This window comes from Panthera pardus, unplaced genomic scaffold, assembly GCF_024362965.1.
Source record: "Panthera pardus isolate Hobbes unplaced genomic scaffold, ASM2436296v1 HiC_scaffold_10, whole genome shotgun sequence".
Lineage (NCBI taxonomy): Eukaryota > Metazoa > Chordata > Mammalia > Carnivora > Felidae > Panthera > Panthera pardus.
This window is the reverse complement of record NW_026526655.1, coordinates 43,558,575-43,585,868: the sequence shown is the minus strand read 5'-3', so window position 1 is coordinate 43,585,868 and position 27,294 is coordinate 43,558,575. Positions and strand designations below refer to the sequence as shown.

General features: G+C 41.3%; 1 long non-coding RNA gene across 1 annotated transcript; it reads left to right on the top strand.

The window, feature by feature from the left end:
- Positions 1 to 725: 725 nt before the first annotated feature.
- Positions 726 to 26,861, top strand: LOC128777023 (uncharacterized). The gene is made up of 3 exons (XR_008422170.1): positions 726 to 823; positions 26,222 to 26,360; positions 26,752 to 26,861. It is a non-coding gene; the product is annotated as an uncharacterized LOC128777023 (long non-coding RNA).
- Positions 26,862 to 27,294: the final 433 nt, after the last annotated feature.

The window sequence follows — 27,294 nt, the reverse complement described above, 5'->3', positions numbered from 1 at the left end:
CCCTAGAAAGCCCAACCCCTGTTGGTACCCGCCATCACAGTAGTCTGCTTCTTTTCATTCCTGAGCAGTGTCCCATGTTGTGTATGGAACACAGTTTATTTATTTTTTTTAACATTTATTTATTTTTGAGACAGAGAGAGACAGAGCATGAACGGGGGAGGGGCAGAGAGAGAGGGAGACACAGAATCGGAAGCAGGCTCCAGGCTCTGAGCCATCAGCCCAGAGCCCGACGCGGGGCTCGAACTCACAGACTGCAAGATCGTGACCTGAGCTGAAGTCGGAGGCTCAACCGACTGAGCCACCCAGGCGCCCCTGGAACACAGTTTAAGCATTCACCTATTGAGGGACATCTGGGTTGATTCATAGTTTGGGCTGTTACAAGTAAAGCTATGAATATTTTCTATACAGGTTTTTGTGTGACCATGTTTTTCATTTTTCTGAAATAAATACTTCAGTAGCACAATTGCTGGATCAAAAGACAGTTGCATATTTTGTTTCATAAGAAACCTCCAAACTGTGTTCCAAAGTGGCTGTATCATTTTTTATTCCCAACAGCAGTGTATGAGTTACCCAGTTTCCCCACATTCTCCCCAGCATTTGGTATTATCAGTTTTTAAAACACTTTTTAAATGTTTATTTATTTTTGAGAGAGAGAGAGAGAGAGAGAGAGAGAGAGAGAGAATGAGTGCGGGAGGGGCAGACAGAATCTGAAGCAAGCTCCAGGCTCTGAGCTGTCAGCACAAAGTTCGATGCAGGGCTCAAACTCACACACTGTAAGATCATGACCTGAGCTGAAGTCAGACGCTTAACCAAGATGCTCCTGGTATGATCACTTTTTTATGTTAGTCATTCTGATAGGGGTGTGATATCTCACTTGTGGTTCCAATGTGCACTTCCCGAATGTCCAATGATGTTGAACATCTTCATGAACTTATTTGCCTTCTATATATCTTCTTTGGTGAAATGTCTATTAGTGTCTTTTTGACCCTTTTCCAATTGGATTTTTTTAACTCTTGAGTTTTGAGAACTCTTGACCCATGATAGGTATTAGTCCTTTGCTATGTATGTGATTTGCAAATATTTTCTTTCAGTCTGTATCTTTTCTTTCTTTCATTTCTATCCTTTTCACATGGGCTCTCATAGAGCAAGAATTTTAAATTTTATCATGCCTGATTTATTGATATTTCCTTTTATGGATTGTGTTTTGGTGCAGAATCTAAGAACTCTTTACCTAGTCTTAGGTCTCAAACACTCTCTACTATGTTTTTTTCTAAATGTTTTATAGTTTTACATGTCACATTTAAGTCTATAATCCATTTTGAGTTAATTTTTACAGAGTGTAAGGTTTAGGTCAAGGCTTCTTTCTCTTCTTCTTCTTCTTCTTCTTCTTCTTCTTCTTCTTCTTCGGCCTTTTATTGAATTGCTTTTGCACCTTTGTCAAAAATCAGTTGGGTATATTTGTGTGGGTCTATTCCTGGGTGTCAAGAGCATTTTTAAACAGCATCCAACTTCACCTGGAGAGATGGAGAATGAGAAGTCACCGCTTCACTGTGCATGAAAAGGGAGGGCTCTCTGTGGGGTTATTAGTGTAATAGAGCCAAATGGAGAATCAGTGAGTGAGCACACAACCTAGCCTACAGAGGGAACATCTGCTTGGAAATTGTTGAAACATCAGGTCTGAGCTTTAAAAACAATCCCTCTTGCTTAAGGCATACAGTGGAAGATTATAGTGAGTTTTCTGCCTTCCCATTGTTTCTCACTGTTTTATCACTTAAAGGAAATGAGGCTGTTTTGATTCCTCACTATTTTCTCTTATAGATGATCAAAGACTAATTTTTAGGATATCTCTTTGAGCTTTCAGTGTCCACCAGAGGCTACAATGATCACCTTCAAAGTGGTGGTTTCCCCGCTCAGTCCCCTGCTGCTCACGTATTTGCAAATGTCCAGACTTGTGGCTGAGTGGGGTGCCTCTCAGATTTTCCCTCTAAGAGGTCCCTATGAATCTGGGGGACCCCATGAATCGTTTTCAAAAATCCTAGTTATGACCCACTTACCTCAGGCAGCTGTCTCACTATATTTTTTTTGAATCAGTATGATTAACATGACTTTGTCTTAAACTTATTCACATTCTTTGACATTGGAGAGGTCTTTGAGGGATAAAGGATCTGTAACCTTGAATTTGCCCCGACCATAATTACTGTCACCTTTGCTCTTTTAACCTTTCTTTCAGGCATTTAACTCCTTATACTCAGAATAACCTACAACGTGGATGTATGCACACAACAAATACTTAGAAGTTTTCTTAATTAATATAAAGGGAATAAATCACCTTTCTCTCCTCCTTCTCCATAAGATATTTATACCACCCTGTCCTTTGACATTTTCCCATGAGAGCCTCTCGCTTCCTTGTTCATGTGTCTCATAACACAAATGAGAAAAAAATCTCATCCTCTTGTGTGTGTGTTTCTCTCTCTTTCTCCCTTTGTGTCTTCCTCTTCCTCATTACATTTTCTTCATATTTCTTCGTGTCTTCCTTTCAGCAAGGGTAATGAATTACAACTTCTGTGGTGCGAAATATTTATGAGGACCGAAGAAGGTATTTCCTTCATAGATCCTTAAAATTCTGGCTTCTTCGACTACATGCAAATAGTTTGCACATGCAGGTCAAATTAATTCTCAAACTTCCAGCAGTGGTAAATGGCACTTGTTATTCAATCAGTCCATTAACAACTGTTTACTATCAACCTACTGTGTGGAAGGTATAGTGTGAGCCCTGGAAGTTATCAAACAATGCGATCTTCTGGGCATCTTTGGTTCATCCCAATCCAGGCCAGTCTCACTGTCCTGAGAAGCCCATGGGGAGGTCAGTGAAGACACACAAAGACACACTCACTCGTGGGACACTTCATGTGAAATGTATGGCAAAAGCTTCTCATAGGAAAACACCCCTGTAATCCTGGACCTTTTCTGCTTAGACCACAAGGCATTTGGCTTTGCTAAATCATGCCCTATGGTGATCCCTGCAGTTTCTTTGACCTCTTAAACGAATCCACCAAATAGTCAAATGAACAGTTATTTCTCAAGAGATAATTTCCAGTCCTTAAGAATTAACATGCTAAGGGCTTTGATACATAATCGAATTTAATCTTCACATTGAAGTCAGTAATTTTATTATCCCCATTTTATAAATATATATTTTTAATTTTTTAAATGTTTATTCATTTTTGAGAGAGAGAGAGACAGACAAAGCACAAGTGGGGGAGGGGAAAAGAGAGAGGGAGACCCAGAATCCAAAGAAGGCTCCAGGCTCTGAGCTGCGAGCACAGAGCCCAATGTGGGGCTCAAACTCAGGAACCACGAGATCATGACTTGAACCAAAGTTGGATGCTTACCCGACTGAACCACCCAGGTGCCCGTATTATCCCCACTTTATAGGTGAAGACACTCTAGCATAGAGAGTGTGGAAACAAATGAAGGTGACCCAAATGAGGACAAGCACAGGCTATTCATTCAGAACTTGCTGTAGCAAAGGAGTCAGCCTGCATCACTTGCGTGTGGCAGAGACTCAAAGGCAAGTAGAAGGGTGGGAAAACTTTTCAGTGGAGAAAAGGGATGGTTTCAGGTCTGCCTTGCTTCAAGGCTGTTGGCATAGGGAAGCTGTGGACAAGCTAACTAGAAGCAATCATCCTATGTGATTGATTATGGGAGCGTATTTGGCTTTCTCTGGTTTTTCTTTCTAAGTTGGAAGTGGGGGCAATAATTATGGAAGTTGTCAGATATCAACCAAGTCCTGGCCATTTGAAGTCAATTGCTACAGAGGTATTATTTGGTTTTGTGAGCTGCTTGCTAGAGATAATGGTCTGACTTCCTGGACCGGTTACTATAGGCAATAGGTTGGCTTTCTGGGCTGTTTGCTGCAGACTGTTGGTCAGACTTCTATTTTTATATATGGTCTGGTCATTGTTCATCTATATAATGATGAGCCTTTCAAGAGTTTAAGCAGCTTCTCCATCAACATAGAGCAAGATTAAGGTTCAAACTCATGATGCAATGAGAGCATGAATTTTACCACCTCAATATAGTCTGTGGAAGGATCCCCAGGGAAAGGGTGGCAGAGACAGTTAAGTTGGCAAATATGGTTGCACTTCAGCTGACACCTGCTAGTGGATACTGTTGGTTGTTTACCCCTCCAACCCCAATCCTCCTTCCTAAACAAACCCTAATTTGATTTAGGTATTAAGTACTTTTGCCATGAAGCCAGATTGCCTCAGGAGAATTGACTGCTTCTCTCACTCCAAGAACCCTAATTTTTCTAAACTGAACAGTGGGTGGCATTGCCCTGGTCACTTTTCGCCTCTACCCCCATGTGGAGCTAATTTGGCCCAGAAAGAATGAAGAGGGTGGGTGGATTTGTTTCTATCTGGGTGGCAACAAAGGGGCACATACGTACCTTTTGCTACTGGTTGCCATCCCTGACTATAACAGCAACTAATCTGATGTGAAGTCAACCCTGTGGGGAACAGAATCAGAAGGCAAGAGACATCAATGAACTAGTGGGTTGACCAATTCTGCAGCTGCCCCTCCTCTTGATTTCTATTACATGAAGTAATAAATTTCTTCTTTGTTTAAGCCAGTTCGAGTTGGGCATTCTGATACAGAGAGCCAAAAGTACCCTAGTGAACACAGCAGCCTAGCAATGAATCTTTGCCTTCATACTCTGTCTCAAGTCCAGTGGCAAAGCCTTTGGACAGGCCGCAAGATGGCTAAGAGTCATTGCACTGGGCACAGAACATCTGCATTGCAATTCAGCTTCACCTCTTGCTAATAGCTGACTTCAGGCAAGCTACTTAATTTCCCTGTACTTCACCATTTTGTCAGTAAACTAAAGATAATGATAACATCCAACTTACAGGATTGTGCTAATTATAAGAGCTGAAATGTGTCAGGTGCTCAGAACAGTGCCTGGATCATTGTAAGAGCTAGAATGGTGTTCAATGTTGGTATTATGAGAGACTCAGCAAATATTCCCTTACCTTTGTTTCTTCGAGAATTAAAAAAAAAAAAGAAACTTTCTTTTTATCGTTCAAAACCTTAAAATCATTTTCATCACTGAAGCCAATGAGTCCAGTTCAATGTTTTCACCTCTGCTTCAAATGTATAGCCAGGCTCCAGCATCCCAGGAGCCAGCACATCAAAGGGGGCCACTCTGCCTCTTTCTTTACGTGCCTCAGGTTCTGACAGCTCATGACTCACCTTTGCTTTCACTCTGCCTCTTCTAATAACTTCTAATAACATCTTAATAACTACCATGTCAACGTCTTTCCTTTAAAAATTGTTGAAAAGCCACCACTTTTAGGCAGTGTGTTCTGAGGGAGCTGACATGTAGTCCATTTGTGATTACATCAATGTTCTGTCTCCTTTTTCAGTGGGGAATGTTCAATAAAGAAATGAGAACCTACTACTCAAGTGCTCACACTGTGCCAGGTACTTTGCTTAGACAATACATTTCTATTAATGACATACACATGAATTGAGTGGTTTTCTCTTTTGAGGGTTTTGTGTCAGTCAGAATAACCTGGGTTATATATGAGTAACAAATAAGCCCCCAATTCTTGTTATTTTAAAATAACAGAGGCCTGTCTCTCCCTTCAACCTACATGTCCTCCTCGAATAAATGTGGGTGGAGGTTCAGTGTTCTGTATCAAGAGTCGGCATAGTTTTGCTTAGAGGGCCATTTGGTAAGCATTCTAGGCTTTCAGGCTATATAGTCTCTGTCCCAACAACTCAATTCTGCCATTGTCACTGGAAAGCATACATAGACAAATAGGTATGGCTGTATTCCAGTAAAACTTTATTTATGAAAGCAGGCAGCCAACCTGGGGGCTATAGTTTGCTGGTCTGTACTCTACATAACCTCATTCTGGCACCCAGGCTGGTGGAGACTCTGTCACTTGGAGTGCCACCCAGCAAGCTGGTGCAAGGAGAGAAGACCATGGAGAATCATGCACCAGCTCTTACATGCCTTACCCAGGAGTGACCTCTATCCCTTGCATGCACATTTTGTTGATTATAGAAGATCACATGGCCACATGTAAGTTCAGCACAGGGAGATGGTAAGGCAGTCCTCTGTGGGTCTAGAAGAGGAGGACCACGGACACTGACCAGCGGCAGTGATGTCTATTGCATATTACATCATTCTTCCATTCATCTCTTTCTGTGGCTCCATTTTTGCTGCGCTGTTATAAATGAGTTATAAGCAGTGGTTTTGTCTATGTTCTTACAGGTGTATTAGTCAATTTCTAGATAAACTGGGCCTCTTCCTCTTTTTCTTGCTTTTCTTGCTCAGCTTCTAGGCTTGTTATTACTCAGCAACCAGAGCACTAAAGAGCCAGATGGAAAATGATGAATAAAATGCAAATTCATCCACCTCAAAGGTGGTTGGCTTTGTGCTACCACCTAGGAAAGTTTCTTCTGGGGCTCACTGTCAGGTTCAGGATGGGACATGCAGAAATTTGCATATTATTGATAATATGCAAATAAATTAGATAATTCTAATTTATATAATCTATTCAAAGTAACCATTCTTTGTGGCAATATCTGCCTTGTGTTGGACAGCTGTGTGTATTAGAAGTGTGTGTGTGGGTGTAGGATAAATATTAAAGAACCAATTTGGTCAACTTTTTCCATAGTTTAATTTACATCTCGTTATCATGGTATTTTCCTCTATTTCCTCTTTACATTTTCTCTCTCTTTTCTCTTAATGAGCCCATAATTTTTTGTAGAGTCAAAGTTAGGTTGGAGGGAGTGGGAGTTAAGGATAACTTTTTAGTTAAATTCCCTTTGCCTGTGTGCCTGATCATACCTTTCTCCAAATTTCTTTCTCTCATCCATTCATCTACCCATCCAACATCTGAATGAGTACCTACTATTTGCCAGGCCCTGTGCTAGGCATGTAATGGGGCTATAACTGCGACTAAGAGACACAGTCCTTGCCCTCGTGCAGCTGAAAACTTGAGTGAAAAAAAGATTGTGATAATTGATGAAAGAACCAAGGAATCCTGGAAGTTGGGGATGGTAACAGAGCATGTGGTGGGGACGTCAATCTCCTGGAAGATGAGGCATCGGAGGGGAGAGTTCTGATTACTTTGCATGAGGCACTATTAAGGGATTTTATTCGAATATTTTTGTTCTTTAACCTTTTGCTTCCATTGTTTATACCACTGCTGTCTTTTGCTCTGTTTGGAGAACGGCATATAGCCAGCAAGTTCTCAGAAGATTTCCCGTTTGTAATAGGTTTCTCATTTATCTAAGTCTGGCTTAAAGATCAAATTGCCTGTAGGCTTGCTCCTGCTCCTTGCCAGAAGGAGCTGGCTCTTTTCCCACCCATCTGCGTACAGCACTGCTCAGGTGAGAATTCACACAATTTGAATAGGAGCCCTAAAACTTTCCAGGAAATAAAGGGAGCAAGAAAGGTGTAGCTTCTTTATTTTGTTACCTCCAAGGCTCCAGATTGAGATTTTATGTTCTCTATCATTTTGTAGCTTTCTTTGGTTTTAATTTTTTTATTTTGTGGGGGAAAATGTATAACTAGTTGGAATGCTGACCAAATAAAATGAATACAACACATAAATGTAAGGGAATTTTAAGAAAATAATTCTTTTTTTTAAGTTTATTTTTATTTTTGATTGAGAGAGAGAGAGAGACAGGGTGTGAGGAGGGGAGGGGCAGAGAGAGAGGGAGACAGAGAATCTGAAATAGGCTCCAGGCTTGAGCTGTCCGCACAGAGCCTGACGCAGGGTTTGACCCCGAGATCATGACCTGAGCCAAAGTCAGACACTTGACTGACCAAGCCACCCACGTGCCCCAAGAAAATAATTCTTAATAAAATCAGCACAATGTTCAAACTGACAGAACCCTACGCAGTGACAACTCATTTATTTTGCAACCTGGAAAAATCCGCTACTCCATATTGCAGAATTTTCAGAAAACTTACTACTTTTCCTTCCTCTTTTGTGAACAAAATTAAAAAAAACCACTAAACTATTTAGAATTAAAATATTTCTATGGCATTTCATATTTCTTTTTTTCTTTTTTCTTTTTTTTAGTGTTTATTTGTTTATTTTGAGAGACAGAAAGAGAGTGCAAGCAGAGAGAGCAGAGAGAAAGAGAGAGAGAGAGAGAGAGAGAGAGAGATGCGGGGCTCAAACGCACAAACCATGAGACCAGGACCTGAGTGGAAATCAAGAATTGGAAGCTTAAACAACTGAGCCAGGTGGCCCAAGGTATTTCCTATTTCTTATACCAAATATATTTTATTCTTTTCTTGATGACTCCAGGTATTATTAATTCAGATGATTCTAATTTCCTATAGCATATTGATACCCTTGGAGCCTACCTAAGAGGTCTAGGACAATTTATTTCAATAGGTATGGCTAGAATGCTATGCTTTAAAACTATTTACATGAAAACCCATTATAGAGTTTATTGATTTTTTGTTTGTTTTCTGGTTTGTTTTGTTTTGTTTTTTGGTGTCTCCTTCACTTTTAGGAGACACCAAATTTTCAGATGTTCCTTCTCCCAGGTAAAATGTGTCTGTCTTTAGCAACCACAAAACTAAAAATTTATTATTTTTTATTTATTCTGAGCATAGTTATTAGGATAAACTTGGATGCGTTTAACATTTAGAACAAAACTAACAGTGGCTAAAACAAGATAGGTTCTCACGCATAAGAATTCCAGAGATGGGCCATCCAAGATGAGCATAGCACATCTTGAATTTCTTAGGGATTCAGGCTCCTTCTAGCTCTCCACTGCAACATCCTCAGGGCATAGCTCTCACTGTCACAGCTCCAGATGGCCCCTACAGCCATCATATCAGGGTTCCAGCCAGCAGACTGCAGGCAGGAAGTCAGAGAGCTGGGTCTCACCTTTATGGGATACTTCCTGGATGTCTTACAAAACATTTCCGCTTGTATTTCATTGGTCAAAGACTTGGCACACTTATAGTTGTAAGAAGACTGGGAAATATCATCTTTATCTGGGTGCATGACTTCCCCGAACAAACTTGAGGTTCAACTAAGTTGAAATGGAAGAAAGGATGTTGGGGCCAACCACTGGCAACCTTTGCCATGTTCCAATACCAAATATCCACACCTATTAGAAAATTGTGTAGAGACTTTGAGTAATGTGGGTTTCTCCTAGGAAGTAAAATGAATGGCATTTAATACATGGACCTATCTTAACCATTACAGGCCTTTGATCATTTTCCAGATTCTCAGCTGGGTTCTGAATACTGCATGTGCTACATAAATGGCATTTGCACAACTGAGGAGCCATTGTGGCTGAAGTGATACTTACATATAATTGTAATTCAATTGTAGAATTCAAAAAGTTCTAGTTTGCCCTACCGTATAGATGCATTCTAAATATAGGAGTTTCTTCTCAAAGTATGTGCTTCAAGTACATGAGAGAATTGTATGCTGCCTGAACAATTTGGATTGGAACCTTTTACATTCTGTTACATCTACTTCCCTTATCACTGTTTCTCAACTTATACAATTTATGCCAGGACTTACTAGAAATAATTTTTTCACATTACATAATTTCTAAAGTATAAACAAAGTCTTATATTTGGCTTATTCCCTGCATTTTATCTCTCTAAATATGTTCCTTGTGATATTTGAAACATTGGGTGAAGTACATGTGCAAATAGGATGCCAGTTTGTTTGTATAATATATTCGTGTTTGGCACAATACCTGTGGATATTATTTCTTTGGTTTCCTAACATTTGGTTTAAAGCAAAAACAACACTTGGGGCACCTGGATGGTTCAGTCAGTTAAGCGTCTGACTTCAGCTCAGGTCATGATCTCATGGTTCATGGGTTCAAGCCCTGCATCGGGCCCTGTGCTGACAGCTCAGATCCTGGATTCTGCTTCGGATTCCCTCTCTCTCTGCCCCTCCTCCACCTCTCTCAAAAAGAAATAAAAACATTAAAAAACTAAAGAATAAAATAAAAGCAACACTTGCATGAACTGGACACGTATCTGATTCAGACCTGGCTTTGCGTCCCCAAGTCCCTGAGTGACTAAGTTCTCTGAGTAGCTCTTACGGCAGCACACATACTCTTCTGATGAATTGTACAGGCTGCTGTGATTTAGCTGTGACCACAAATGTGACTTTTGCCTGTGAAGCAAGTGTGGACAGTGGAATCAGCAGTTAGCTCACTCCAGGGCTGATGAGTAACTGCTCTGCTCTAATACAGTGGCTCTGGTTGTCTACAACTGATCTACCTGGTGTTAGATATTTTGAGTATCTCCCCTATTAAGGGTTAGATAGATCTTCCCAGTCCTATACCAAGGACTCACCAATGCAAGATTTCTAGCCGACCTAGGAGGAAGTTTACCCCCCACACCATCTTCTGTATCTCAGGCTGTCCATCGGGCAGGAGTCTGGCAAGTGCCAGCCAAGCCTGAGGAGACAGGTGCCTGAGCTGGGGCAATGATGCAGAATTCTTGTCTTCCACATTTGACATGGCCATTGTTCACTGTGTTTTCACTCCGGCAGCTCAGCCATCCCTGGCCTCAACACGTTCACATGAAGTTTTAGCAGTGGGAGTAAATGCCTTCTTGATCTACCATTAAAAGTAAAAGGTAAAATAACAAGATGGCATAGGCATTTGCCTTCTGCACCCTCTGCAGGCATCTGCCTCCACTGTGTGTTCTGCCTGGCCCTTCACACATTACTGCAGGAGAAGAATCTGCTAAATGCTAAACGCAGACAGCTGCCTTCTTGCTTCTCTTCACATGGCATTTGCTCGGTCTGTGCACCGGGGGGAACAGCCTGGCAAGCTGTCTGGTGTCTCTTACAGGAATACGAATCCTATCAGACCCTAATGAATTGATTTAACCTTCATTACGTTCTTACGCCAAACACAATCACACTTGGGGTTAGGGCTTCAACATAGAAATTTGGGGGAAGACACATTCAGTCTATAACACCCGGAGTTCATCAACCCGGAGGGGCAATGGTTCTGTCTCCCCAATTTCATTCTTGTTGTCTGGAAGATTTACTCGAAAACCAATGACTTCTTCCCTTGAATTGTTCCCATTTGCATGACCCCCTACCTCCTAGTTTAGACCCTTAGCCTTAGAAGCTACTTCCATTTGGGTGGATGATGGTAGAAGTCCCAGAAGAGACCCAACTAAATGCCCGAGTGGAGTGGAAGTGGTGACATCTTGATGATCCTCTGGGTGGAAGTTAAGAATGACCACATTTCTAGCACTAAAAGCAGGGCAGAGGTCCAGATTCATACAAAAATATTTAAAGTTGGAATTTCTCCAGATAATACAGAGTTTATGGTTGCTCTTGGGTGGGTGCAGGAGACAGCGGAGGAAATACAAGACTATGTAAAGGTAAAGAAGTGAAAGAGAAAGGAACTTAGCTGAGGAGCAAGGTCTAGCTTTTATCCATAGCTCTAAAAAGGACCTGAGGTTTACGTGTACATTCTTAGTCCCCGTATGTTCAAGATCTATATCTCACCCAGGATACTTCTTTCTGTGCCTTCCTGGCTTTTAAGACTGCTCTCAGGGTTCCCTCAACTAGATTTCCCATGTCTCAGTCTATGTATGTGAACAAATACTGTGGGAATTTTTTGTTCTTCTCCTCATCCTTTCCCTAGTTTGTTACTAGAAAGCAGGTGTGGTCAGGGAAAACCAGTGGACTGAACTTGGATCTCTGGGATGTGCATTGCAAAGCTTTCTAGGTCCCCGTTCCTGGGGATATTGCTCAGGTTTCTGTAACTCTAGAAAAGGTATAGACCTCTTCTAGTTTTGTGGTGTAGCACAACCCCAGAGGGTACAATTTGCACCAAAGTCTACATGAAAGGTGGCCTAGGGTTGTGCCGTGCCTAGGCTGCAAGTTCATCTGAAGTGACCCTGCCTCTACACAGTGATTCCCTAGTCCCGAAGAAATCAGTTTTTGTACCATCATCTCTGACAATAGCAGGAATGCAAACAGGACCAATAATGACCAGGCCAAAGTTTATTTGTGTGCTTGTGCAAAAAGTTTGATTTTCCCTACCATTTTTTCCCTAGTACATACCTTGCTGTTGGAAGTGACCTGTACTTTCCTGGATCTCCACTCATCAGATCTCTTCTAGCTTTGCAAGGGGCAATTTGCCTAAGAAACCTATTTATTTATTCTGGCTAAATGCTGCTTTCATTCCCTCATATATCTAAATCTCCTGTGGGGAAAAATAGGTTAATAGTTGTATTTACAAGCCTGACTTTGTGGTGGACCTAATGTATGCAAAATTATTTAAATTAGGACAGGAAAGTGCACGGTGTTTCTGAAGCTTTCAAAGCAGCCAAAAAGAGTTTTCCTTAATTATTTAAAATCTAGCAGTGATGCATGCTAATATCCAAGAAACTCTAAACCAGTGGTTCTCAAAACGTGGTCCCTGGAACAGCATCACGAGGGAACTTGTTAGACATGCAAAGTACTCCAGACCTACTTAATCAGAAAAACTCAGTGTGTGGGGGGAGGAGCAGGCAGTAATCCGTGTTTTAACAAGCCCTCCACGTGAGTGTGATGCATGCTCATCTTTGAGACGCCGTGCTCCAGGTCTAGGAACATGGTCCTCAGTCTTGGGTAGATATCAGAATTCCCTGGGGAGCTCTTAAAAAATCTGATGGCCAGGCCCCACCCCAGATGAATCAGACTCTCCAGAGGGGGAACGGAGGCTTACGTTTTCCAGGCGATTACAATGTCTCTTTGAGGTTAAGAACCACCGCTCTAGGAGCAGCCCTTCTCAAACCTCAGCATGTATAAAAAACGACCTGGGGGACTCATTAAATACGCAGATTCACCCCCAGCGATTTTGAATTAGTGGACCAATGGTGAGGCCCAGGAAGTTATCATTTTAGCCAATAGCCCAGGTGACGTGGTTGCAGAAGGTCCATCAACCACTCCTTAAGGAACGCTACCTTAGGGCCGGGATTGCTTACAGAATCGTGAGGAAGGGCTGCGCTTGTGGGCGGGAGTGAAGAAGCCAGAGCTCTGAACACTTAAAGTGCAGGCTAAAAGAATTCAACAGATGACTGCATGGAGGAGATGGGAAATTAAACTGCAGAAAGGTGGTGAGGCTGCTTCATTACGATGTCCCGGTCAACCACTGCTTTTGCTGACCTGGGGCGCTAATGAGCTCTCATTGTGAGCAAAATAATGATACTGGGAGACTGACCTAAATAACCCATTAAGCCGCACAGACCTGTGCCTGGGTGGCTGCTGCATCCTAACAGAGTGAACACCCGAACCAGGAGCTGGGCAGCAGCATGGAAACAACAGGCTTCAGACCTGGATTTGAACGTGGAGGTCACCACTTGCTAGCTCTGTGACCTTGGCAAGTTCCTCATCTCTCTGACTCTGTGTTCTGACCTGTCGAATGAGGATGTGGCTATCTCCTTCACAGGGTCATTATGAAGATTAATACGAAAAGCACTTGGCACCCACCAGACTCACAACAAAGGGTAGCTATTGTTACTCCGCTGACCGTTTATCTACCAGAGTCTGTTTTCTAATGTATTTGTACCAGATGCCGTCCAGTGGCTTTGACATCTCGAGAAGTTCCTCCAGGACCTCTGCGTAGACTCGTAGAATCCACAACGAGCAGAGACACGAGAAACTGCCATGGTCTTTAAAACCAAATAAAAGCAAGCAAGACTAGATAGTCTGGGGAATATTTTTTTCCAAGACTTGCACTTGCTCAAGTCCTCCAGACGATTCGCCTCCAGTCTGTTGAGCAAAGTATACCTTTAGCAATTTAACCGGCAAAAAAACAAACTTGGGGAAAGAATCTTAAATACTTTCCCAGCTGTGTCCTAATTGTACGTTTAGGAAGAGTATATACAGTACATGCGTTTTTTGTTTTTTTTTTTTAACTGTGGTAACATCAAGGCTAGCTGCTGCTACAGAGAATTTTACAGTGATTCATTCAGACTGTGTTTCCTTATTCAAGAAAGCTCTTTCGAACTTTCTTCTCATAAGCCCAAAGGAAATGAAAGAGAATATGGTAGAGAAAAGCAAGAAGAATTAAAGTTGGGATAGAATTCAAGGAGTCACCCAGCTTATTTCTTTGTTTCACACAGAAAAGTGTAGCCTGGCCCGCAGCAGACAGAGGCTTCTGTCAGCCTGAAGTAAAAAGTCAAAAGCTCCCTGTTGCTGGGCCGCATTCTTGCTGCCAGTGTAAACGAGGCGGGTGGGGAGGGTAGGGTGCGGTGGCTTTGGGAGGGAGAGTAGCTGGGTATGGTTCCCATCGTAATTACCGCTCAGATCCTTGAAGATGACAATTGAGTCATCCCCTTGTCCTTTCTTTTTCCAGGGAAAAAATCCAGTTCCTTAAAATTTGCCTCATAGGCTCTGTCTTCCAACCCTTTAATCACGCTGGCCTCTGTGAGCCCTGGCCACGCTCCCCGCTTGTCTTCTCCGCCTTGGCTGTCCCAACTGGCCCTGGTCCATGGACCAGCCGCGCTGGCAGGAACAGGAAAGCCCCTCTGTTTCCACAGGCGCTTGGAAGCCAAAAAAGATGCTACCAGGGGTCGCCCGGCACCTCCCAGGCGTTGCTCTGGGTGTAGAAAACTGTCGTCCACGCGGCCGAGCAGGGACGTAATGGGACGGGAGACGACGGTGCCAGGTGCGAGCAGGCGCATTCTGCCAGCCTACGGCGGGCAGCCCAGATGGCTCCGTAGCCTCTGGCCTTGAGGCCCGTTGTTGCCAGGTCTCCCTCTTATTAAAGATGTACCGCATCGTCACTCTTTTCCATTTGAGCTGTAATCGACTTAGAACATCATAGGAGCTTCAGGTGTAGAACATAAATGATTCATTATTTGGTTTTTTTTTAAACACTTATTTATTTTTGAGACAGAGAGGGACAGAGCATGAGCAGGGGAGGGGCAGAGACAGAGAGGGAGACACAGAATGTGAAACAGGTTCCAGGCTCTGAGCTGTCAGGACAGAGCCCAACGTGGGGCTTGAACTCACAGACCGCAAGATCATGACCTGAACCAAAGTCAGACGCCCAACTGACTGAGCCACCCAGGTGCCCCTAAATGATTCATTATTTGTATACCCCGCAAAATGATTGCGATAAGCCTACCGAACATCCCTCACCGTGGGGTTCCTTTTTTTTTTCTTGTAATGAGAACTTTTATGATTTACTTTCTTAGCGACTTTTGAATATACACTACAGTAGTATTAAGTATAGTCATCAAGCTGAACAGTACATCCCTGTGACTTATTTCTTTTATAAGTGGAAGTTTGTACCTTTTGACCCCTTCACCCACTGCCACCCCCTGCCTCTGGCAACCACCAATCTGTTCTCTGCATCTATGAGCTTGGTTTTGTTTTTGTTTTTCATTCCACACAGGAGTGAAATCGAATGGTGTTTGTCTTTCTCTGTCTGACTTATTTCACTTAGCATAATGCCCTCAAGGTCCATCCACGCTGTTGCAAATGGCAAGATTTCATTCTTTTTATGGCTGAATAATATTCCGTGATATATTTTATGTATTTGTGTTTGTATGTGTGTGGGTTCTCCCCACTACTATCTTTTTCCATGAATGGTAGTATTTTATATTGCTGTTTATTCCTTGTTTTTCTTTTTAACTTAGGAATGTAATTTGTTCTTTTATAAATTTTTTAAATGTCTTTTAAGTTTATTTTTGAGAGACAGAGAGATAGAGCATGAGTAGGGGAGGGGCAGAGAGATAGGGAGTCCCAGAGTCCACAGCAGGCTCTAGGCTCTGAGCTGTCAGCACAGAGCCCAATGTGGGGCTCAAACTCGGGAACAGCGAGATCATGATCTAGGCCGAAGTCGGACGCATAACCGACTGAGACACCCAGGAGCCCCTTAAGAATGTATTTTGAATAACTGTAACATTCTTTTTAACCAGATCCCTACTGATGAATACATAGGTTGTTTCCAGTCTTTTATAAGTAACACTTCAGTGAAAACCCCGTGCATCATTTCACACATGCAGAAGGAAATCTATTGAATAAATATAAGTGGAATTGCTAAATCCAAGGGTGCGCACGTTTTTAATTTTTAAAGCTTGCCCAATTGCCCCCTGATAACACCCAATTTATACCCTCACAAACAATGTACAGAATGCTGTCATCCTATTTTGTAAAAATCTACTTTCTAGTTTATTCAACTACCTGCATGGTCACACTCCAGACAATCCAAAACCATTTCATTTCTGAAAGGCAACATTCGAACATGCATCACATCTCCGTTACCCCATAATGGCCATGTTTTAGAGTACAAAAAGTAACAATAGATTTCAGAGTACAAAAAAGTGCCTCAGAAATTCCATTACAAAACATTTATCATTATTAAAATCAGAGATGTACACAAAGATGTATTTACATATATATATATATATATATATATATATATGTCCAACAATCTGTTGTTCTTAATGGCAAAACATTGAAAATAACCTACAACAGCAGGGTGGATCAGTTAAATAAATTATAGTATAGTAATATACTACAATACTATGCAGCCAATAAAATTTATGTTTTTGAAAATATTTAACAATTTGGAAAAATATCTACACTAGACCATTAAGTGAAGAAGCATGTGACAAAAGTTACACGTAAGCATGCTCCCTGTTTTAAAAATATGTATGCACAAAAAGGGGCGCCTGGGTGGCTCAGTCGGTTAAGTGGCCGACTTCGGCTCAGGTCATGATCTCGAGGTCCGTGAGTTCAAGCTCCACATCGGGCTCTGTGCTGACAGCTCAGAGCCTGGAGCCTGTTTCAAATTCTGTGTCTCCCTCTCTCTCTGACCCTCCCCTGTTCATGCTGTCTCTCCCTGTCTCAAAAATAAATAAACGTTAAAAAAATTGTTTAAAAATATGTATGTACAAAGAAAAAGACTAAAAAGCACCCACTAATATTTTAATAGTTGTTATCTGGTTAGATCGTGTGTGATTTTCTTTTTTTAATGTTTTAATAAATTCTCAACAACAAATATGCACTTTAACAAGCTGTTAAAATGAATACTTAGAAAAAAGAAAAGAGAGTGGAAGGGAAGCAGGAAGAAACAGGAGAGAGAAGAGAGGAGAAAGAGAGTAAGAACAGGGCTTCGGGGTCAGGACAGCTGAGTTTGGATTCCAGCTCTATTAAGAGGCCGACCGTTTTAGGCCAACTCATTTCATCTTTGTGTCTCAGCTTCTCTCTCATCAAATGGGAATAACAGGACTTACCTTGCATCATAGAATTGTAAATATAAAGCAGTAGCGAAGGCGCTTGGGGAAGGTACCTGTATTTTGTAACAGAAGGTGGCATTATTGTTATTCATATGGAATATTGTTTAATCACAACTACCTTTTCTGTAACTTGCGTTTTTGGACAGATTTTTTTTTTTTATCTAAAATGGTTAAATCGAATGTACTATTTCCTGTGGGGCTTTCCAGGCATTTGAGAGACAGACTAAAAGGTTCAGTTGGTCAATAAAGGTATCTGTTTTATTGAAACAAAACATAAAAATTTGTTCCACTTTCCAAACTATCTGAAATCCCCATCTTCTTCATACCTTTGGGATGACGTACTAAAAGCTGCATGCCAAAGTCAAAAGTTATTTGAAAAGGAGAATATTCTGCGGAAAAAAACATGTGGTCAGTGGCTTGTGAAGAGAACAGGGAAGATGCGTCAAAGAGCTGAATCACGGATAACCGCTCTGGGGAAAGGTATTCCTCACTCCATCGAGAGGGTCTGAGTAGCCAGCAGATCCCCTACAGCCTCAGATACCTGCAATTAAACTACTTAGACTAGCATTTAATACTCTCCATGGGTTAGTTTCTAAGTGCCTTTGTAAGATTATTTGTAGTCCACACTCTACCCTTCAGCCAAACTAGGATATATTGGAGTCTTATTGTTTGAAATTTTAACCTTTTTTTTTTGGTATTTTTGCCAATCAAATAAGTATAAAATGGTATGTGATTTAGGTCTTTATCTGTACTTCTCTAATCACTAATAATATTGAACATTTCTTCCTATGTTTATTGGATTTCTGTGTTTCTGCTGTACTAATTTCTTTTGTTCTTTTTTCTAATTTTAGGTATTTTTCTTTTGTCTTTTTTTTTTTAACGTTTATTTATTTTTGAGACAGAGAGAGAGACAGAGCATGAACGGGGGAGGAGCAGAGAGAGAGGGAGACACAGAATCGGAAGCAGGCTCCAGGCTCTGAGCCGTCAGCCCAGAGCCCGACGCGGGGCTCGAACTCACGGACCGCGAGATCGCGAGATCGCTACCTGAGCTGAAGTCGGACACTTAACCAACTGAGCCACCCAGGCGCCCCATTTTAGGTATTTTTCTTACCTGATGCAGGGCTCAAACTTGCAAACTGTGAGATCATGACCTGAGCCAAAATCAAGTCAGATGCTTAACTGACTGAGCCACCCAGGTGCCCCAAAATCTTAAGATTCTTAAGAAATCTCATGAAATTGCAAGGTCTTTTTTTCTTTTTTAGTGAGGTATTATTAACATGTAGTGTTGTATTTATTAGTTTCTGGTGTTCAATATAGTGATTCAATAATTCTATATGTCACTCACTCAGTGCTCATCAAGTCCTTATTACTTCATAATGGCCATGCCCTTCATTTTACAAAGATATTTTTGCTAGGTATAGAATTCCATGTTGGGGCTCTCTGTGGGGAGAAGGAGAGGATGGTCTCTCAGATCTGAGGATTCTATATTGGCAGCATTTTTGTTTTCAGCATGCTAAAGCATATTCTGCTTTACAGTGTGCTAGAAATGTTACTACCTGCTAGCTCATGTTAATTTTGACAAGAAATTGACTATTATTTTGTTCCCAATTACTTACTTTTCTCCTGGTTAAAAGTCACATTTCCCTGCCTCTTCTGTTTTTAGTATTGTATTATCTGTTATTATCTATATTATCCAAAATAATATTATCTGACTTTTTAATATTTTTTATTAGATGCTGGACATTACCCTTTTAACATTGTTGGGTGTCTAGATTTTGTCATTCTTCTGATTTCTGTCTCCCCACCTCAGTGAGTCCTCTGAACTCTGCTTGGGTTCCCCTGCTTGCTGCACAGTCTATAAAGTGCCTCCATGAAGAAAGCCAAAGTGGTCATAGATCAACTTTATTTGAGCCAGTTTCCTCAGGGATCACTTCCCTGAACAACTCGTTTTCCAATATCTGAAATCTTAGTCTTTTCCTACACTTCATCCACTTTTCTAGTTGTTTACAGAAAAAGCATAAGTCCAGTACCAGTTACCCTGTCATTTTTTTTCCAAAAGCAGAAATTTTGTTACATTGTAAAAATAACTATCCAACTAATAAGCAAATAAAGGTATCCATGCATTAACCAAGGAAGAGTGTTATCATGAACCATGAACTATGACTAGTTCAGTCCCACGACCTTGAGGCCCTTTGCAAAATAAACTGAAAACACCAACTCCACATCTGTATTGTCTGTTAATTGCCTTCAATCCTGAAAACCCACTTCTTTTTGCAATATACAACTCTTGCTACAATGCATTACTGTGGTGCTGGCATAGGACTTTTATTTTTCTCTGTTGTAAGCCTAACTCTCCTAAGTATCATAAAGAAGTATGAAATGCTATAGGAGTATTTATTATTTGGGATAGACTCATAGGTTTCTGGATGAATTCTTCCAGAATAAAAAGCATGTACTATGCCCTAGATTTTCTGAATTCACTCCATGCTCACGTTATTCCTTCTCTCTTGCATATCTCATTGCATATGTCTGTAGCTATTAAATTCTGCACCTTCCTCAATACTCAGATGATATATTACCCCCTTTACTTATTCTTTCCTTGTCAATATATTTAAAAGATTTTTTTTACGTTTATTTATTTTTGATAGAGAGACAGAGCACAAGTGGGGGAGGGGTGGAGAGAGAAGGAGACACAGAATCTGAAGCAGGCTCCAGGCTCCGAGCTGTCAGCACAGAACCCGACGTGGGGCTTGAACTCACAGACCATGAGATCATGACCTGAGCCGAAGTCGGACTCTTAACCGATTGAGCTACCCAGGCGCCACCCCCCTTTTTTTTTAAGATTTTTTTTCCTTGTAATATATTTAAATTGAGACTTTGTTTTCTCCCCTCTATGTTTCCACTTCTTTTGATTTATACTTCACGAAGGATAATTATCAATTCTAACCTGTATCATCTTCGTACAGCTGTCACATTTGCCCACCCACGCCAGTTCGTTAAAGGAAGGACCCGGGTGTAATAACCTTTGTGATTTCCTAGCACCTTGGCCCAGGCCTGTCAAATAGTAGTGCCCAGTAAATCATTGTTGAATGCACGATGTGAGTAAATGGAAGGGCCTCTAAGATGAGCTGCCCTTGATCCACTTTTTTTTTTACCAGAATCCAGCTCTGTTCATTGCAGTCTCTGAATGCAGGCACCACTGATCTCTGGATGTGTGCTTCAAAGGTCAATGATCCTGTTGTGGTTATAGCTCATGCCAACTTCTCCTTACCCTGGGTTGCCATGGAGATAGCATGTTCAATGGAACTGGTGGTAAGACTTCATGTTTCTTCTCCTTTTCATCTGTTGTATTCCTCTGCCAATCCCCTGCCCCATTGTCAGTCTCCCTCAATCACTGAAGCTCTGGAAGCTTCTGTGAGCTAAGGATAACAGTGGTTTCTGTATGCGTACTTCCTCATGGAGAGGAGGTATAGATGTGCTTAAATGATAGTTTCTCAGTCCCTCTCTGATGCAGTTTCCAACACTAAGGACACTCTTTCTTTGCTCAGGGGCCTTTTGCCTCTGTAACTTCTCCTCTCTTTAGTGTGTTGGCTTATTTGTCCCTGCCCACCGTGTGATTGCAGAATTAGTCTTCAAATTGCTGTATTCTTTGGGAGTCTAAGTGAGCTGGAGGTCACAGTGCTACTCAAACAGAGGAAGGTTTATTCATGTACTTTTGGATATTTGTTGTGAGCAGTCCGTCAGAGATTTCTTCATGCCATGCAATGCCCTCGGTACTGGAGGTGCAAAATTGAGTAAGTTTTGGTCTCACGAAATTTATCACTCAGATAGAAACGTTGACAAACAAAAAGTAACCATGCAATGCATGACTGCACTGGCAGAGGATGGGTAACAGGGTGTTCTGGAAACGTAAAGAGGAAATAACTCTGCCTAAGGAAAGTAGCATGGTATCTCAGTGTCCTTGGGAAGGGAACATCGAAGCTAGGTTTTCCAGAATGAATAAGAGTTCATTAAGTGGAGACAGTAGGGGACATATTTCAACAGGAGGAAATGACATGTGCAAGGGCACAGAAACATAAAAGATTATGATGTATAATATGTTTGGGAGGGAGGCAGTGAGAGGAAATTGGTGGGAAAGTAAACACGACTAAGACTGTACTTCATGTTTCCTATATATTAGCCATTTTTTTTACCACCTTCACATTATCACCATGTATACTGTAAAAAACCTGTACCAATGTTTACTTTTTTTTTTTTTTACAGGAAAATTACTTTATTGATGACTATGGCTTACTATACCTGCTGAGATACAAGCAAAAAGTTCTAACTTTAATTTGGGCTGTAATCAATAATTCTCCTAATGTTTACTTAATACTTTCCTTTGAAGCAAACTTCACTCACCTTATTTAAAATCGTGTGTTCTGTAGCATTTGATTACCTTAAAAAGAATATCTATCGCATACATAAATTCTGAATCAGAATAGTAGAATGGATACTGGTGAACTCATTACTCAGTATAAGAAGTAAATATTGCTATCCAACTTAAGAACTAAAACATTTCCGGTTCCACTGCTCTAATTATATGCCTCTTCCCTGTGTCATCTCCTTGCCTCCCCTAAGAGATTACCACTCTTCTGTATTTTGTGTTCACTTTCTCTTGCTTTTTGAAGAATCTTATCTCCCACGAATAGATTCATAAACAGTATATTGTGGATGGAGCCAGAGAGTAGTATGCTAAGTGAAATAGAGAACAACAAATACCATATGATTTCACTCATATGTGGAATTTAAGAAACAAAACAGATGAACATATGGGAAGTGGGGGGGAAAGAGAAGAGAGGGAAGAGACTTTTAACAATAGAGAACAAACTATGTGGGTTGTCAGAGGGAGGTAGGTGGGAGATGGGCTAGATGGTTGATGGATACTCAGGAGGGCACTTGTTGCGATGAGCACTGGGTATTGCGTGTAAGTGATGAATCACTGAATTTTACTCCTGAAACTAATATTTCACTGTATGTTAACTAAAATTTAAATTAAAACAATTAAAAAGAGGGGCACCTGGGTGACTCAGTCGGTTGGGCGTCCGACTTCGGCTCAGGTCATGATCTCACGGTCTGTGAGTTCGAGCCCCGTGGCAGGCTCTGTGCTGACAGCTCAGAGCCTGGAGCCCGTTTCGGATTCTGTGTCTCCCTCTCTCTCTGACCTTCCCCCATTCATGCTCTGTCTCTCTCTATCTCAAAAATGAATAAATGTTAAAAAAAAATTAAAAAAAATTAAAAAAAATTAAAAAGAAAATAAACCTAAAGACTTAGTATGGAAAAAAGAATGTAAAATATCTCACCAATATATATTTTTTATTTATAAAAAAAAACCCAACCAGGATGTTGTTTCTCTTTGTTTGGTTTTGAGCTTTAAGTTTTTGCCCTGTGACAACTTGTGGAAGAAAGATCAGCACAGGAGTAAGCTTGGAGGTGGGTAGCCCATTTAGAAGTGATTGTCGTCATCTGGAAAAGAGGGGGAAAGGAGGGGAAAGGGTCAATATGAACCATGTCAAAGACAAGATTGCTGAAACCAAGGAATCATATAAAAAATATCTAGTATTGGCTTCTTTTTTAAAAGTTTATTTATTATTTTTTGAGAGAGGGAGAGAGAGAATCCCAGGCAGGCTCCACACTGTCAGCACAGAGACTGATGTGGGGCTCAAACTCACGAACCGGGATATCATGACCTGGGCAGAAATCAAGAGTTGGACGCTTAACCGACTGAGCCACCCTGGTGCCCCCTACAGTATTAACTTTGTTAGATATCTGCCCTTTGTAATATTTCTGATACTAAAAATACAAAATTCTTTGTTTAATTTATTGATAAAAAGAATTTGTATTTAGACCCTTGATGTGCTAGTGGAACAGGCAAAAGCAAACCCATATGCCTCCTTCCTAGAAGGTCTGCTGTGTGACCTTTAAAGACAATTAAAGAAAAGGCATGTCCCTTTGAGTGGTGTTGAAGGTGTGGTACCTTACGATACGATAAGGTAGCTGAACCCCTACTCAGATTATTTTTTAACTCCACAACAAGTCCTTCTCTCTAGGTCATAATTTCTTCAATTTGCTTCGTAATTCATCACACCCAGACTTTCCCATATCTGTTTCTAAACAAAAATCTCACCATCTTTTTGTAATTTGTCGATACAGCATTGCTATTGTTTTCAGAGTAACTTTGGAAAGACCCAACAGTTTGGGCAATAATTGCAAACTGTGGTAAATTTAAGGCTGTCTACACCACGGGAGATTTTTAACTTTAAAATAATAAGTTGAATTAGCCAGTCTTATTGAGACTAGAGCAATTAACTTGTAATTTGTGGTTGGCTCGAAACGACCACACACTGGAAGGGGAGTCTAGGTACTCCCCTAAGTCCTCACCGTGACCTGAATTGGGCGATTTGAGCAAAGCAGAGTGGCCTGGAAGAAGCTCTCTCTGGCCAGGAGGACATTCATGCTATACCAATTAGACTTGGAAACTGGTTCAACTCACTGGAACAACCACACAGCAGGAGCGTAAAAAATACAAAGTGATTACTTGTGAAAATACAGGCAGAATACAGTAATTGTCAGGTTAATTTAAGTCATCTTTGCAGAGTCAGTATCCCCTCCCATATCCACCATCATTTGATCAAGCAGTTTTCTTAGTTTGTGCCAGAATGGTTTTCAGCAAACTATTTGACGGACTAGGAAAGCCAGTTAATGGGAGAAAAACATCTTGGATAAATTAGCCATGTTCATCAGTGGTGGAATTCGGACAGTCTCTAGTGGTTCCTCATGCCTCCACATGGCTATGCCCTCTTAGACAACTCAATTCAATTACTCTAACATTTACTTAATGCCTATTATGTAGAAGTTCTGTTCCTGGTGCCCTGCTAATGCCATATTACTTTCCTAACGAACTGGGCAACTTGGGAAGATCTCCAACAGGTTATATAATAGGATCCTCTTTCTCATTCTGAGGAAGTGATATTATTTGTCTCAAAAAACAAAATAATTGGGCAGATTAGGGAAAGGAGGGAGGGTGTGGGCCACTGCGAATGGAGAAGTTGAGGAGAGCAGGTCTGTTGTTTCATCCTGCCCAGTGGAAATTCTGGCAACTTGAAGCATGAAGCCTAGTGCAGAAAGGAATTTGGTGGTTTGGGGCCTTAGGAGGTATGATCTACTGATGCTAGATAAAAAACCTGGGACTTAATTCTACCAGAATATGATACATTCAAGATTTTGTGGCCACCTTGATGGGTTGGCACACATCCCTTTTGAATCCCTGTTCACTCAGCCATTAATTTTATTTAATTATATACCTCTATTCTGGACTTTTCCTCTCTGAATGAGAGTTTATCTTTGTTTTTATTTTTTATATCCTGGTGATTGATGGTGGGGAGGGGAAAGATGAGACAGGAAGCAGATAGATACGCTGACAAAAAATGACAAAATATGATTTTAATGTTTAAGTCAGAAGAACAAAAAGCTCTTTATGTGTTGTGATATTATTTGGTACTAAAGAGGAACACAAATATAATTAAGTCTTTCAACTCAATGTTTTATCCAGAGAGATCTTTTCAGAGAGTCAGGTAGTATTTATGTCATAAAAGCAGGCCTGTTTTATGGAGCTCATTTATGTGACAGCTGTTATAACCAGCATGTCTGGGCCTAGGAGCCAGAAATATGGTCCCAAATTGAACCTCTCAATATCCATGGCATAAGGGAGTAAGTTATACATACACAGGGGGAACAATTTCTCACATCTGCACAGTGCTTTTTGCTTCTTTCAAAGCGCTTTCACATCCATTAGAACATGAAATTATGTTGTTTGCTAAAATTCATTGTTAATTTTTTTTTCTGATCGTCATTTGGCCACCATTTTCTAGACTGTGTGGTTTAACTGAGTTTAAGTAAGAATCATAAGGTTGGAAAAGACGTTTGGTGACATTTTGGTCTGGGTCTTGGACTGTGAGTAAATCTTCTATAGTTCTTCCCTGAGGAGCGTCTGGGTGGCTCAGGTTGAGCATCTGACTTTGGCTCAGGTCATGATCTCGCGGGCTTGGGAGTTTGAGCCCCACATTGGGCTCTCTGCTGTCAGTGCAGAGCCCGCTTCGGATTCTCTTTCCCCCTCTCTTTGCCCCTCCCCTGCTTGCACTCTCCCCAAAATAAATAAATATAAAAAAAATTTTTCAAGTGCTTCCTTGGAATGCAAATGCCCCTTGGAAGGCTATGTGACTAGGCAACAGCTGAAGATGTGATTGTTCACATCTTAGCTTGGATTACTTGACAATGACCTGAAAAAGAAGAGAGAGAGAGGGAGTTGCAAGGTGGTAAAGAAAGTTGGCTAGAGGAAGAGGATACCTCCGGGAGGGGACGGAACACTCAGCAGGACTACCAGAGACAAAGTCTGTCTCTCCAGGGGCAAACTGCGGCAGGTGCTTCTCTGAACAGAGCGACGTCACACTCAAGTAGGTCGGCCTACTCATTCTGTCCCAAGACTCTAAGTTCTTTGCAGGCAGGGACGCTTGTCCCTCATCATTGCTTTTCTTCTCTCCTCAGCATATGGTGGAAACTCAGGAAATATCTACAGCATGAATGAAAACTTTAGCCCATAACTGCATGCCTAGTTGTAATAGTTAAGCTTCTCTCTTATGCCATCCTTGTTTTCAAAAGGAATGACTCCCAGGGTGCCCGGGTGGCTCTTGAGCATCTGGATCTTGATTTTGGCTCAGGTCATGATCTGGGGGTCGTGAGATCTAGCCCTACGTCAGACTGTGCACTGAGCGTGGAGCCTGCTTGGGATTCTCTCTCTCTGTCCCTTTGCCCCTCCTCCCCACTCATGTGCTCTCTCTAAATTGGAAAAAAAAAAAAAAAGACTCTGGAGCATGCCAGACTTTGAAATGTTTCTTTGTCGTAATCCTCTAGAAAAAAAAGTATCCAATTTCCCTGTGGGATGATACAAGTAATGGACAGACGACATTTACTGAGTGTTGATCAAGAGTCTGGCAAGACCCTCTCACTTCATACAGATTAATTTATTTCATTCTCGCCACAGCCCTGGGAGGTAAATGCTACTATGATCACCATTAAAAAAAAAAAAAAAAAAAGACACAAAATTTAAATCTAATTGCAAACAAATGTTGCCTTTCTTATGAAAAAAGAAAAAAGTGCTGAATGACAATGACAAAGGACTTTCTTCTGTTTGTTTTGTCAAACTTTAGTGGAGAGTCAACAAAAATTAAATGTGATAAAAAAAAAAAAGACAAAAAGAGGTATTCATCCCTGAAGAGTCTAGCATAATGCCCAAGTATATCATTGCATAACAATCTATTAACAAGTTCCTAAAATCCACCTGAATGTGGAATTGCATTGGAGATAACAGTTAAGAAGTGGAGGAGCCTGGGGCAGCTGGGTGGCACAGTGGGTTAAGCATCTGACTCTTGATTTTCGTTCAGGTCATGACTTTGTGGTTCGTGAGTTCGAGCCCCACGTCCGGCTCTGTGCTGACCATGTGGAGCCTGTTTGGGATTCTCTCTCTCTCTCTCTCTCTCTCTCTCTCTCTTTCTTTCTCTCCCCCCCCCCCGCCCTCCCCTCCCTCAAAATAAATAAATAAACAAACTTCAACAAAAAAAGTGGAGGATCCAAGCAAGATAGCACAACAACTATATCCACCAGGTGGCGCTAATGTCTCTATATGTGGGGCTTGCGAGAGCACACTTCCGTTGTTCTGTCAACGCCCTGGGCAAAAAGATTCAGGTTTCCCAGACCCTTGGCTTTGTATCCAGGGCTAATCTAGGAGATGCCAGACATCAGCGCACTCTGCCTACTGTGCTGTCAGAGGAGGAAAGTTCTCAGGTGCATAATCACCGTGGTGTAGTGGATAAAGGCAGGTCTGTTTCAAATGCAAATTCAAATGCAGGCTTTTTTTCAAATGCAAGCCCTGTTAGTTGCTATCGTATGACCTTGGGCAAGTTACTTAACCTTTCTGTGACCCAAGA